The 12,891-nt window shown below is 41.0% G+C and overlaps 1 long non-coding RNA gene across 1 annotated transcript; it reads right to left on the reverse strand.

The window, feature by feature from the left end:
* Positions 1-270: 270 nt before the first annotated feature.
* LOC122926388 lies at positions 271-6,476 on the reverse strand. Its single transcript, XR_006387661.1, has 4 exons — positions 6,421-6,476; positions 3,959-4,894; positions 1,571-1,614; positions 271-602 (listed from the first exon to the last, which is right to left on the reverse strand). It is a non-coding gene; the product is annotated as an uncharacterized LOC122926388 (long non-coding RNA).
* Positions 6,477-12,891: the final 6,415 nt, after the last annotated feature.

Raw genomic sequence — 12,891 nt, forward strand, 5'->3', positions numbered from 1 at the left:
AGGCTCCAACAATTAGCCAATAGGCATTCACCTGACAGCAAAGAACTTTGGATTCTGTGGCTGGAGGTACATTAGGCGGTCACAGGATAAAAATTTTACTGTCGGCCAGTAAAGGCCCCAAAAATTAGCCAATAGGCACTCACTTGACAGCAAAGAACTTTGGATTCTGTGGCTGGAGGGACAATAGGTGGTCATAGGATAAATATTGAACGGAATAACAACCGCACTCAACTTGAGTTCTGATGTGTTTATTTTTATTTTTATGGCAACTTCACCAATTTGTGACGTTTCGGTCATAAGACCTTTATCAAACACTGTGATAATGAGAAAATATTTCTATAAATATACAATATAATGGCAACATTAAAATAAATATATCATTGCACCTTATTTCATCATATGGTATTGGCACTTTATACAATGGAAAATACTCGAATGCGGGTACCAAGAAAATCAAAACAATCCAGAAAGAAGATAAAAATAAAAATAGAAAGAAATAAAAAATCAGGAATAACAAAAGGAAAAAGGCTGATACAGCAATACAGACATTTCATATACATGAGTTATTAAGAAACAGAGCATCAAAACGTGGCACTCCATATCTAGTAGATCGACATTAAGGATAATTATTCTATTTAAAAATAGATATTTATAAATATATTAGAGGAATAAATCTGCGATCCTATGACATAGGTAGCTTTTACTACAGTTTAAGAACGACCTCTGTCCCAGACTAACATTGACAGAGTGAAAAACGAAAATTATGAAAACAAACAGATGCAATTGTGGCTATTTCTAATTGAACCGGGTGCTCCCATATAGACAAAACAACACTTACCAAGTTGCCGTAAGGAAGAAAAAACATAGGAAAGGTGTGGATACACTGATGGTGTATCCACACCCATATTAACGCTAGGGCTAGGTGGTGCATGTGCTGTAATATAGCCGGCCCGGAAGGAAATAGCCGAAACCGGAAGTGCCCATGCGTTCCAAGCTGGAACGCATATTGCCTCACCTACTCAGGTTAATATAGCCTCTATGTATGTCCAGGGGGGTACTATGTAATGTCAATTGTGTTTTGGAAAGAAGAAAGAATCGTTACTATAGGGGACATGACTGCAGATACTATAGTCTCCTCAAAGATCGCGAACCAGAAGTACGTTCCGGCCGCGACCGGAAGTAGCCGTTGCGTTCCAGCTTGGAACGCACCGGATGCGATCATCCTGTTAAACATAGGCCAATATCTGTTATCCAAAAGGTGAGCATTTAGGTCACTAGACAGTGTGGAATGAATTATGTGGAATGTATTAATTTGGGAAATAAAGTCTACAACTATAATAGGAAGATAACAGAATAAATGTGGGAATTTTTTTTTTAAATAAAAATAAAAAGCTAGAAAAGGGAGAGAAAAGGAAAAAGGAAAAAAGGGATGATAGAACAGAGAAAGAAGGGACAAATAAAGAAAAAAAGAGAGAGAGAGAAAATGAGATAAGAGAGAAATTGAGAACAATGAGGATGAGAAAAAATGGGATCAGAAAAAGTAAAAGGACCAACACCTAGAAAAGGATACAGGAAAGGATGGCAAACATGGTGGGGGTCCGGTTCTTAGTGCATCTGAAAAAAACGAAAAGATAGATAGTTAGTCATCATATCCACTATTTGACACATATACCAATGACATTACATTTGTTTAAATAAACGAGGACAATTCATAGTCTCTGTTGAGCCCCTTGGGTTCTAAACTCTGTAGCCTATGTATCCAATATGTCTCTAGTTTTTTAAGCATTTGCTGTCTATTACCTCCTCTTCTGGGTAGTTAAATTTTTTCTATTATTTGAAATTTCAATTGGGATACACTGTGTTTCATTTTATGAAAATGGTGAGGGACCGGGAGCAGTAAGTTCTCGCATCTGATAGTGGACTTGTGTTGGCAGATACGATCCCTCACATTCTGGATGGTTTCCCCTACATATATCAGGCCACATGGGCATTTCAGAAGTCAAATTACATAATTGGATTGATAAGTATGAAACCCCTTAATTTGAATGGACTCACCAGTCTGTGGATGATAGATTTTATCCCCTTTCATTACGTTAGAACATTGCGCACAATGTAGACAGGGAAACGTACCCTGTCTTGCTTTACCAAGTAGGCGCTGATGTAAAGTGGTACTGCTCGGGCCAATATCCGCTCTGACAAGCCAATCTCGCAAATTTTTTGGTCTCCTACTACAGGGTAGACATCGTGTTTGGAATTCCTCTATATTGGGAAAGGAACGAGTGAGTATGTTCCAATGTTTATTGAGAATGTTTATAATCTTATAGGAATGTGGATGATAGGTATGTACAAAAGGGATTCTTTTTTTACTCTCACTTCTTAGTTGTAAACTGGAATCTGGTTTTGCTAAGATTATTTCCTGAGCGTATCCTCTCTGCTGGAATTTGGAAGTCATTTCTAGTAATCTGTTCTGTTTATTCTCCTCTGATGTTACTATTCTTGTGATGCGCTCAAACTGTGATCTGGGCAATGATTTTTTTGTAGAGGGTGCATGGCAACTCCTGTAGTGGAGTAAGTTGTTTCTGTCCGTAGGTTTTCGGTACAGATCTGTATGTAGGGAACCATCCTGTTGTTTAAGGACCAAAGTGTCAAGGAAGCTAATACTATGCTGATCATAGTGTATTGTAAATTGTAACTCTGGGTAGATGGTATTGAGATATAGATGAAAGTTTAGAAGTGACTCCTCCGTGCCTTCCCATAGACAAAAAATATCATCTATGTATCTTTTCCATGTTTTGGCATGTTGTTCAAATAGATCCTGTGGATATACATGTTCGATCTCGAACCTTGTCATATAACCATCAGCATAAGGTGGCGCTGCATGTGACCCCATTGCGGTCCCTTGTTTCTGTATGTAAAAGGAGTCCTCAAACATAAAAAAGATTTTTTTGCAAAACTATGGTAAGGAGATCCAAATAGAATTGGACAAGTTTTGGTGGTGTGTTGGCTTCCTCTAAGAGGAGTTTAGTGGCCCTGATGCCTTTGGTGTGGTGAATGGACGTGTAAAGGCTATTACCATCCCATGTAACAAGATAACATTGATTAGAAAGGGGACCTATTTGTCGAATAACATTAAGGAATGCACTAGTATCTAATAGGAAGGACTGAGTAGTTTTAATTAAGGGGGTAAGGGCTTTTTCTAATAGAATAGAAAGGGGGGACAGAATTGAATCCGTTGATGCCACAATGGGACGGCCAGGAGGTTTATTGAGGGTCTTGTGGATCTTGGGGAGTGTATAAAATACAGGGGTAATAGGGTGTTGATTGATCAAGAATTGTATGATGTCATCATCAATAGTACCCTGTGTTGAGTGATGGGTAAGTGTCGTTTGAATCAGGGATGATATCTGAAAGGTCGGATTAAAGCTTACTTTCTCATAGATATTCCTATCACCTAGTTGGCGTAGGATTTCTTCTCTGTACTCTATGCGATTCATAACCACAATGGCTCCGCCTTTATCTGCAGGTTTACTCACTAAATTACGGTTTTGGGTAAGTGTCATCAAAGTCTGGCGCTCTATGTTGGACAGATTCGGAGAAATATAATAATCCCCACCTTTCACCTTTTTGGTAAAGGTGGAGATGTCTCTGTTAACCAAATTTACAAATGTCTCTATTGCAGAGTTAGTCCTTGGAGGGGTAAAATGTGATTTTCCTCGTAGACCTAAAGACTTAAGCGTAATAGTAGCATCCTTTTTAGGTTCCGGCATTTCAGTGATAACTTTATCACTGAAGTGTGCTTTCAATCTCAGATTGCGATAGAATCATTGTAGGTCCATCTCTAATTGAAAAGTATTGAAATTATATGTTGGGCAAAATGAGAGTCCTTTTTGTAGTAGCATAAGTTCCGCAGGACTAAGAAGGGATGATGAAATGTTAATCACAATCGGTTCTTCCTTACCTGTGAGCGCGTCGTGACTGTTGCTTGTCCTCTTTGATTGTCTCCCCCTCCGTGTCGGTTTCTGCCTTGTGAGCGTCGGCCTAAAAAACCAGTTGATCGAGAGGATTCCATATTGGTGTCTGTGCTGGAACCTGAGGAAGCTTGTGAGGATGATCTCCTGCGGTTTTGTGAGCAGTAGGATTCCTGCCATCTGTATACACGATTGTTTCTGTAGTCTTCTGAATCTCTCTCAAAAAAATTTCTCTTTGCTGCCTCGGATTCTTTTCTATGGTTTGCCAGGGTGGATGTCAGTCGGTCTTGTAGTTGAGTAAGGGCTTCCGGTGCCAGGGTCGTTCTAAGCTGTTGTTCTGCTGCAGTAATAGATTCCTTGATTGATATTATGGATTTTTGTAAATATGATATGGTCAATGTCATCAAATCAAAGGAACATTTGTTTAATATTTGCTCAAATTGATCGCAGAAGGTCTTATCCTCCTTGAATATTGTGGGTCATGTGGACATACGGAGACCCCTAGGGATCCCCTGAGCTCGTACATACTCTGCCAGAGTCACGCAGTGTAATTCATAATTTAGTAATCTTCTGGATTCTCGTTCATAATCCCGTGCTCTCAGCTCTGACGCCGGAGTCTGTAAAAATTCTGTAGGTAAAGTGACTTGAGACAGAATAGAATCAGTCTCTTCTTGATTGTAAGAGAAGGTCAGGCTTGACATCGCCGGACAGGTGCCTTTCGTCTAGGAAAATAATACTTTGTATAGATAAGACGTGGCACTCGTGTCTCTTGAGGTCGTGGTGCTGGTTGTGTTGGCTTCCCAGCCACACTAACACATTGAACGGAATAACAACCGCACTCAACTTGAGTTCTGATGTGTTTATTTTTATTTTTATGGCAACTTCACCAATTTGTGACGTTTCGGTCATAAGACCTTTATCAAACACTGTGATAATGAGAAAATATTTCTATAAATATACAATATAATGGCAACATCAAAATAAATATATCATTGCACCTTATTTCATCATATGGTATTGGCACTTTATACAATGGAAAATACTCGAATGCAGGTACCAAGAAAATCAAAACAATCCAGAAAGAAGATAAAAATAAAAATAGAAAGAAATAAAAAATCAGGAATCACAAAAGGAAAAAGGCTGATACAGCAATACAGACATTTCATATACATGAGTTATCAAGAAACAGAGCATCAAAACGTGGCACTCCATATCTAGTAGATCGACATTAAAGGGAACCTGTCACCGGGATTTTGTGTATAGAGCTGAGGACATGGGTTGCTAGATGGCCGCTAGCACATCCGCAATACCCAGTCCCCATAGCTCTGTGTGCTTTTATCGTGGAAAAAAAACGATTTGATACATATGCAAATTAACCTGAGATGAGTCCTGTATGTGAGATGAGTCAGGAACAGGACTCATCTCAGGGTAATTTGCATATGTATCAAATCGGGTTTTTTCCAGAACAAAGGCACACAGAGCTATGGGGACTGGTTATTGTGGATGTGCTAGCGGCCATCTAGCAACCCATGTCCTCAGCTCTATACCCTAAATTCCAGTGACGGGTTCCCTTTAAGGATAATTATTCTATTTAAAAATATATATTTATAAATATATTAATATGCATAGAGGAATAAATCTGTGATCCTATGACATAGGTAGCTTTTACTACAGTTTAAGAACGACCTCTGTCCCAGACTAACATTGACAGAGTGAAAAACGGAAATTATGAAAACAAACAGATGCAATTGTGGCTATTTCTAATAGAACCGGGTGCCCCCATATAGACAAAACAACACTTACCAAGTTGCCGTAAGGAAGAAAAAACATAGGAAAGGTAGAGCTGATGGTGTATCCACACCCATATGAACGCTAGGGCTAGGTGGTGCATGTGCTGTAATATAGCCGGCCCGGAAGGAAATAGCCGAAACCGGAAGTGCCCATGCGTTCCAAGCTGGAACGCATATTGCCTCACCTACTCAGGTTAATATAGCCTCTATGTATGCTTCCCTACCACAGAGCGTGCCCCGGAGGATTTCGTGCTGTCCACCTCAACACTGTGCTGCCAGCCCAGGGAGGCTTTCTGCTAACAGTGAGTAAACATGAACTGTGTGTTATAATTTCGCCCCTCATCGGTCCACCGTGCATCTCACGTGTTGCCCCTGCGCTACTGGCTGGTTGCACCTGCTTCCCCCCCAAGCCAAATTCGCAACCTAACCTATTCCATCCTAACATTACTTATAGCAATACAAAACTTACAGGGTAAAGATACTTTCACACCGCAGCATGCAGCGGTTTGTGTCCCGCTGATTCTCTGCATTTTTGCCAGATTGTGGCCGGATCTCTGTCGTACCCCATTATAGTCAATGGGGCCGGCGGGCATTCTCTCTGCATCCAGCAGTGCCGGATCCAGTTCTCTGCTGTGAAAGTATCCTAATACAGGTCCACATACCTCTTCCATCCAGTGATGTCTCCTTTGATGTAGATGTTCTCTGTCCTCATCTTCTCCTTTCAGACCAGACCGCCATGATGATTTCTTTCAGCCATCTCTTCTCTCTGCAGAGTTTGACAGACATCTTAGTTTCCTACTTTTCCATCATCCTCCCACCTTCTGAACACCCCATTATTCCACCCCCAATACTGTGCTTGCTGTGCTCCCTATACAAGTTACACAGATAGTTCCTCTTCAACATTGGCACACAGTGTCCTAAAAAATAACTGTGCCCAGGAAACAGTGTCCCTGACACTAATAGTGTAAACATAATGTTCCCCAAAAATAATTGTGCTAAGCTGATACCGTGCCAGGGTGCCCCCCACAGTAATACTGCTCCCCAAAGTCCCACCAATAGAAATAATTATCTACCAGACCACATGTAGTAATAATAGTGCCCCTACAGTAATAATTTCCCACTGTGTCCCAGAAGTAATAATGCTCCCATAGTGCTCATACTAGTATTCATGTCCCTAAACTGTAATAAAGCCCACCATAATGCCCCCGGTAGTGAGATTTCTCTAAATAATGTGTTACAGTAAAAAAAAATAAAAAAAAATAAATGCCCTGTTGTGTGGCAGTATAAAAAATACCTTCTCTTAGTGCCCCCAGTGCCCCCATAGTGCCCTATAATTTGCGCCAGTATAAAATACTCCTATTTCATGCCCCCCCCGTATCCCCATGGTGCCTGACAATGTGCCAGTATAAAATTCCCCCATAATGTGTGCCAGTATAATTCCCCTATATAATGACCACAATAGTGCTCCTCTCCCCCCTTCTTCATAGTGCTTCCCATGTGTGCCAGTATATAAGATAGGGTCCCCAGTAGATGCCCCCATAGTGCTCCCCTCCTTCTTCATAGTGCCCCCTGTGTGCGCTAGTATATAAGATAGGGCCCTCAAAGTGCTCATCCCCTCCATAGTGCCCCCCATGTCTGCCAGTATATAAGATAGGGCCCCAGAAGATGCCCCCATAGTGCTCCTTTCCCTCCTTCTCCATAGTGCCCCCCATGTGTGCCAGTATATAAGAAAGGGTCCCCATAGTGCTCCTCCCTCTCCATAGTGCCCCCCATGTGTGCCAGTACATAAGATAGGTCTCCCATATTGCTCCCCCTCCATAGTGCCCCCCCTGTGTGCCAGTATATAAGATAGGTCCCCCATATTGCTCCCCCCTCCATAGTGCCCCCCCTGTGCGCCAGTATACAAGATAGGGCCTCCCATAGTGCTCCTCCCCCTCCATAGTGCCCCTCATGTCTGCCAGTATATAAAATAGGCAGGGCCCCCATATGTAAATTTCTCAGACCCCCAAGGGGGGGAGGGGTGTCACAAAGGCTTACTGCAAATTTTTGGTCACACCCTCCCAATTCTTTTAAATATTAAAACCATAATTTCAACAGAAGAAAGAAAATAAACCTGTAGAAGGTGCATCGCCTTTTGGCCATGGGTGGTATATGTAGGTTTCCAATCTAGGCTTGTGGATAAAAACAAGCTGACACATGTGTAACAGAAACAATAGATTAAGGCTACAAGCTTCATGGTTACAGTCTCACATGGGACAGCAAGTGTATGGCTACAGTCTCTCAGTGAGTACACAAGTGGCGCAGGCCTATTTCTAACCCAAATACAAGTGAAACACTTGATCACTCAGAGATAGACTTGCAGCCCTCCCTTCAAACCTGCCAATGTCTGGAAAAGTGATATCCTAACAGAAGCACTGTTCCAACTTAAGTGTGACAACCACAGTGGCCCATATAGATGACAGCCATAATACCCCATTAGAGTGACAGCTATAGTGATCCAGTGCTGTGAGTCACAGTTCTCTCATTATATGGCAAGCTACCATGATACTAGAAGAGTTTCAGCTACGGTTCCTGCCATAGTGTCCCTGAAACTAGGTTTGTAATGAAAAAGCTTTATTACCACTATTATGATTATCAAACTGTCAACAGATGCTATTCTTCACATAGAACAGATGTTGCATAGGTAAATCGGAGGTGACTTCACTGCACTGCAAAATCATATTTAAAGTCTGTGTTGCTGAGCTGAGCAGGAACAGGAAAGTGTATGTGTTTCTCTCCTGGACAAATATTTGCTGTAATTCTGTCTATATTATGTCAGTTTTACACAATCACTATATTACTTTGCCTGAAAACTCCTAGAACACTATTTCTACCATATGTTGTGGTCTCACAGACCTAATTTTGAGGACATTGTTTAGTTGCATGTTCCATTTATCCTTTACAGGAAATGTGGACTACTCCATTATATCATACATGACAATTACAACACCATTTTCGACTGTTACATGTTTTCAATTTTTACCTTCAGGGTTTTAACTAAAGTGAATGACAATTAATTAGTCCCAAGAAACTGGGGTAAGGACCAGTAAAGCCAGTTCTTAGATTGTTTAATTGCTGTAAAACAAACAGAGTGTATTGATATTGGAATCAATATTATATCCTGTTAAACTGTCTAGACCACCCAATTCCTCCCAGACCATGGCCTCATGCCAATGGTACAGGATGAAGCCAAGCAACAGGTAAACCTCCTCTACTTATTATGTAGGTGCTCCTATCACTAAAGTAGTTAAACTAAGATACACTGGGATACCAAATACTAAATATATAAACATATAATTAACCAATCTAAAGATCTAAGTAGTTTTGCAGATAGATGGCATCAGTTTTCATCTACAGGTCTGTAGGATACTAAGAGCAAAAGGCCGAGTAAGAATTCAGGAACCTAAAGACTTAAAAGATCATCTAATTCAATGGTTCCTTAAATCTTTTGCTGTTCCTGGCCACCTGTGTCCTACAGTATCTGTGAAATTAACACATTGGTGTGCACACACTTTTTTTTGTCCTCAGTGTGAATTACCTGGAACTGGCAATAAGATATCAGGGATAGTTATCCACCTCACCTACAAATCACCATAGGAGGCAAAAGAGCTCCATATTGGTAGAGATTTGGATATTATTATTGATTAACCCCTTATGGACCGGGCTCATTTTCACCTTAAGGACCAGGCCATTTTTTGCTAATCTGGCCAGTGTCACTTTATGTGTGGATAACTTTAAAACGCTTTTACTTATTGTCATGGCCATGGCCATGACCGTGACTCCTGAACCGCATGCGGTTGTCAGCGGTTTAGTTTGGTTGTCAATCACAGGTGAGGGCTGTGGTATTTGCCTCACCTGTGGTTGCCGCTGGCAACGGTATGTTTGTGGCAGCATAGCACTCTGAGCTGTATTGTGGCAGCTTGCTATGTTGTGCATGCGGTTGCACCTAGCAATCTTTCTGTTAGGTGTGTGTGTATGTCTGGTGTGCACTGTGTTTTATTTTACGTGTGCACTGTGACCCTTCCCTTCACTGTGGTTGTCCGTGGCAACGTTTGGTCGTTGTTGTACATGTGGTGGCAGTGTCCCGGCCTTCGGGCTGACTCCCAGGACATGAGTGCCACCCATGTCGTTGCCTGCGGCAACAGCCACAGTGTGTGTTAGTGAGTTGGACACTTTCCCTTTAATGTGTGTTTCCCTTCTCTGGTGCTGGAAGGGTTAACTCCCTTCCCAGTGTGTGTGTGTCACTGGGTGTGTTCGACTGTGGGATGTGGCTTCTTGGCCTATAAAGTCTCACTGTTTTCTCAGGTCTGGAGGTTGCTTCAGCCATGCTTTGCTGGTCTGAAGTCACTTTGTAAGGCTTACATAATAGAAACCTCCCAAAAATGACCCCATTCTAGAAACTACACCCCTCAAGGTATTCAAAACAGATTTTACAAACTTTGTTAACACTTTAGGTGTTCCACAAAAGTACATGGCAAATGGAGATGACATTTCAGAATTTTGATTTTTTGGCAAATTTTCCATTTTAATCCATTTTATCAAGTAACAAAACAAGGGTTAACAGCCAAATAAAACCCAATATTTATTGCCCTGATTCTGTAGTTTATAGAAACACCCCATATGCAGTCGTAAAATACTGTACGGGCACATGGCAGGGCGTAGAAGGAAAGGAGCGCCATGGGGTTTTTGGAAGGCAGATTTTGCTGGACTGGTTTATTTACACCATGTCCCATTTGAAGCCCCCCTAGAGTAGAAACTCCATAAAGGTGACCCCATCTAAAAAACTACACCCCTCAAGGTATTCAAAACTGATTTTACAAATGTCATTAAGCCTTTAGGTGTTCCACAAGAGTTATTGGCAAATGGAGATGACATTTCAGAATTTCCATTTTTTGTAACCTTGCTTCACAAAAATGTAATATAGAGCAAAAATCATATGTTCCCTAAAAATAGTCCCAATAAAACTGCCACCTTATCCCATCCAGCAAAATCTGCCTTTCAAAAACCATTAGGTGGGGGCTCATTTTTTCTGGGATGAGAGGACGGTTTTATTGGCACTATTTTGAGGTGCATATGGCTTTTTGGTCGCTTGCTATTACACTTTTTAGGATGTAAGGTGACAAAAAAAATACTTTTTTTACACCGTTTTAATTTTATTTTTTTGACTGTGTTCATTTGGGGGGTTAGGTCATGGGGTATTTTTATAGAGCAGATTCTTATGAATAAGGCAATACCTAATATGTCTACTTTTTTAAATGTATTTAGGTTTTACACTATAATATGCTTTTTTAAACAAAAAAACTAAAAAACATTTTAGTATCTTCATAGTCTGAGAGTCATTTTTTTTTTTTAGCCGATTGTCTTAGGTAGGTGCTCATTTTTTATGGGATGAGAGGACGGTTTTATTGGCACTATTTTGAGGTGCATATGGCTTTTTGATTTCTTGCTATTACACTGTTTGTGATGTAAGGTGACAAAAAAATTGCTTTTTTTACACCGTTTTTATTTTATTTGTTTGACTGTGTTCATCTGAGGGGTAAGGTCATGGGGTATTTTTATAGTTCAGGTTCTTACGGAAGCAACCTCCCTTCCAGGTACATAGGCCTCCAAAAATTAGACCCCGAAGTGATCGATGACCATAGGCAGGATCATATCTGCATAATGCAGGCATTTCCGAATGGCCTGAAAATGGGAACATGTCATGGCCATACAGTAGAGTGGGGTCTGGTAGAGGACATCCCCACTCCAGTACTGGCTGACACTGGGTTTTTTGACTAGGCCCATGTGCAGCACGAAGCCCCAAAATGTCCTCATCTCGACTGCACTGACCGGAGTCCAGCCACCGTACCTAGCCAAAAAGGAGCCCGGGTGCTAAGGCGGATGATATGGGGGCCATCTTACTTAATCAAGATTGATATCCACATCTCTATCAGTCCCCCCTTTGAAGTAATTTCAATTGGGCGGACGCTGTCCCTAATCTAAGTTGGTTCTATAATCTGTCCCATTGTACCTGTTGGTTGTTTCACCGCTTTGGAGACAACCTATTCCTATTGGATAGACTCCCTTGTAATGGACTTATACAATAGGAAGTCAGAGTCACCTATCCCTAATACAGAATATATGGGTGATGTTCAGTGGTGGATGCTTAGTTGGGTTTCAGTCGATTATTGTGAACACAAAAACTATTAATACTGAGAAACTTTAGGGAATACTATCCATGGGTCACTGGGCTGAATAACTTCACACACACGCTACAGTGCATTTCCAAGTCTAATTCTGTCAGTAAACGTATACCTGTCACCCAGCGCCTAAATACTAGGCTTCAAATTTATATCCTGCTAAATCTGTCGTTACTGCTGTACTGTTGTGGCTGGGCAAGTTATTTAGTGTCCGTCCAAACACAGTTTTTGTTCTGGGTTGAAATACAATTCCCAATTTAGCAATTTCATAATTTAGTGGTTTCTGCTGTATCAGAGTTATTTGAAATCTATCCCTAAAAGGGTATATCATATTCAAGGTGCACATAGGGTCATTCAGAATAACTTCACACACCCGCTACAGTGCATTTCCAAGTCTAATTCTGTCATTAAACGTATACCTGTCACCCAGCGCCTAAATACTAGGCCTCAAATTTATATCCTGCTAAATCTGTCGTTACTGCTGTACTGTTGTGGCTAGGCAAGTTATTTAGTGTCCGTCCAAGCACAGTTTTTGTTCTGGGTTGAAATACAATTCCCAATTTAGCAATTTCATAATTTAGTGGTTTCTGCTGTATCAGAGCTTTTTTAAATCTATCCCTAAAAGGGTATATCATATTCAAGGGGTACATAGGGTCATTCAGAATAACTTCACACACCCGCTACAGTGCATTTCCAAGTCTAATTCTGTCAGTAAACGTATACCTGTCACCCAGCGCCTAAATACTAGGCCTCAAATTTATATCCTGCTAAATCTGTCGTTACTGCTGTACTGTTGTGGCTGGGCAAGTTATTTAGTGTCCGTCCAAGCACAGTTTTTGTTCTGGGTTGAAATACAATTCCCAATTTAGCAATTTCCTAATTTAGTAGTTTCTGCTGTATCAGGCCAACTTTAAA

Source organism: Bufo gargarizans, chromosome 2, assembly GCF_014858855.1.
Source record: "Bufo gargarizans isolate SCDJY-AF-19 chromosome 2, ASM1485885v1, whole genome shotgun sequence".
NCBI classification, from domain to species: domain Eukaryota; kingdom Metazoa; phylum Chordata; class Amphibia; order Anura; family Bufonidae; genus Bufo; species Bufo gargarizans.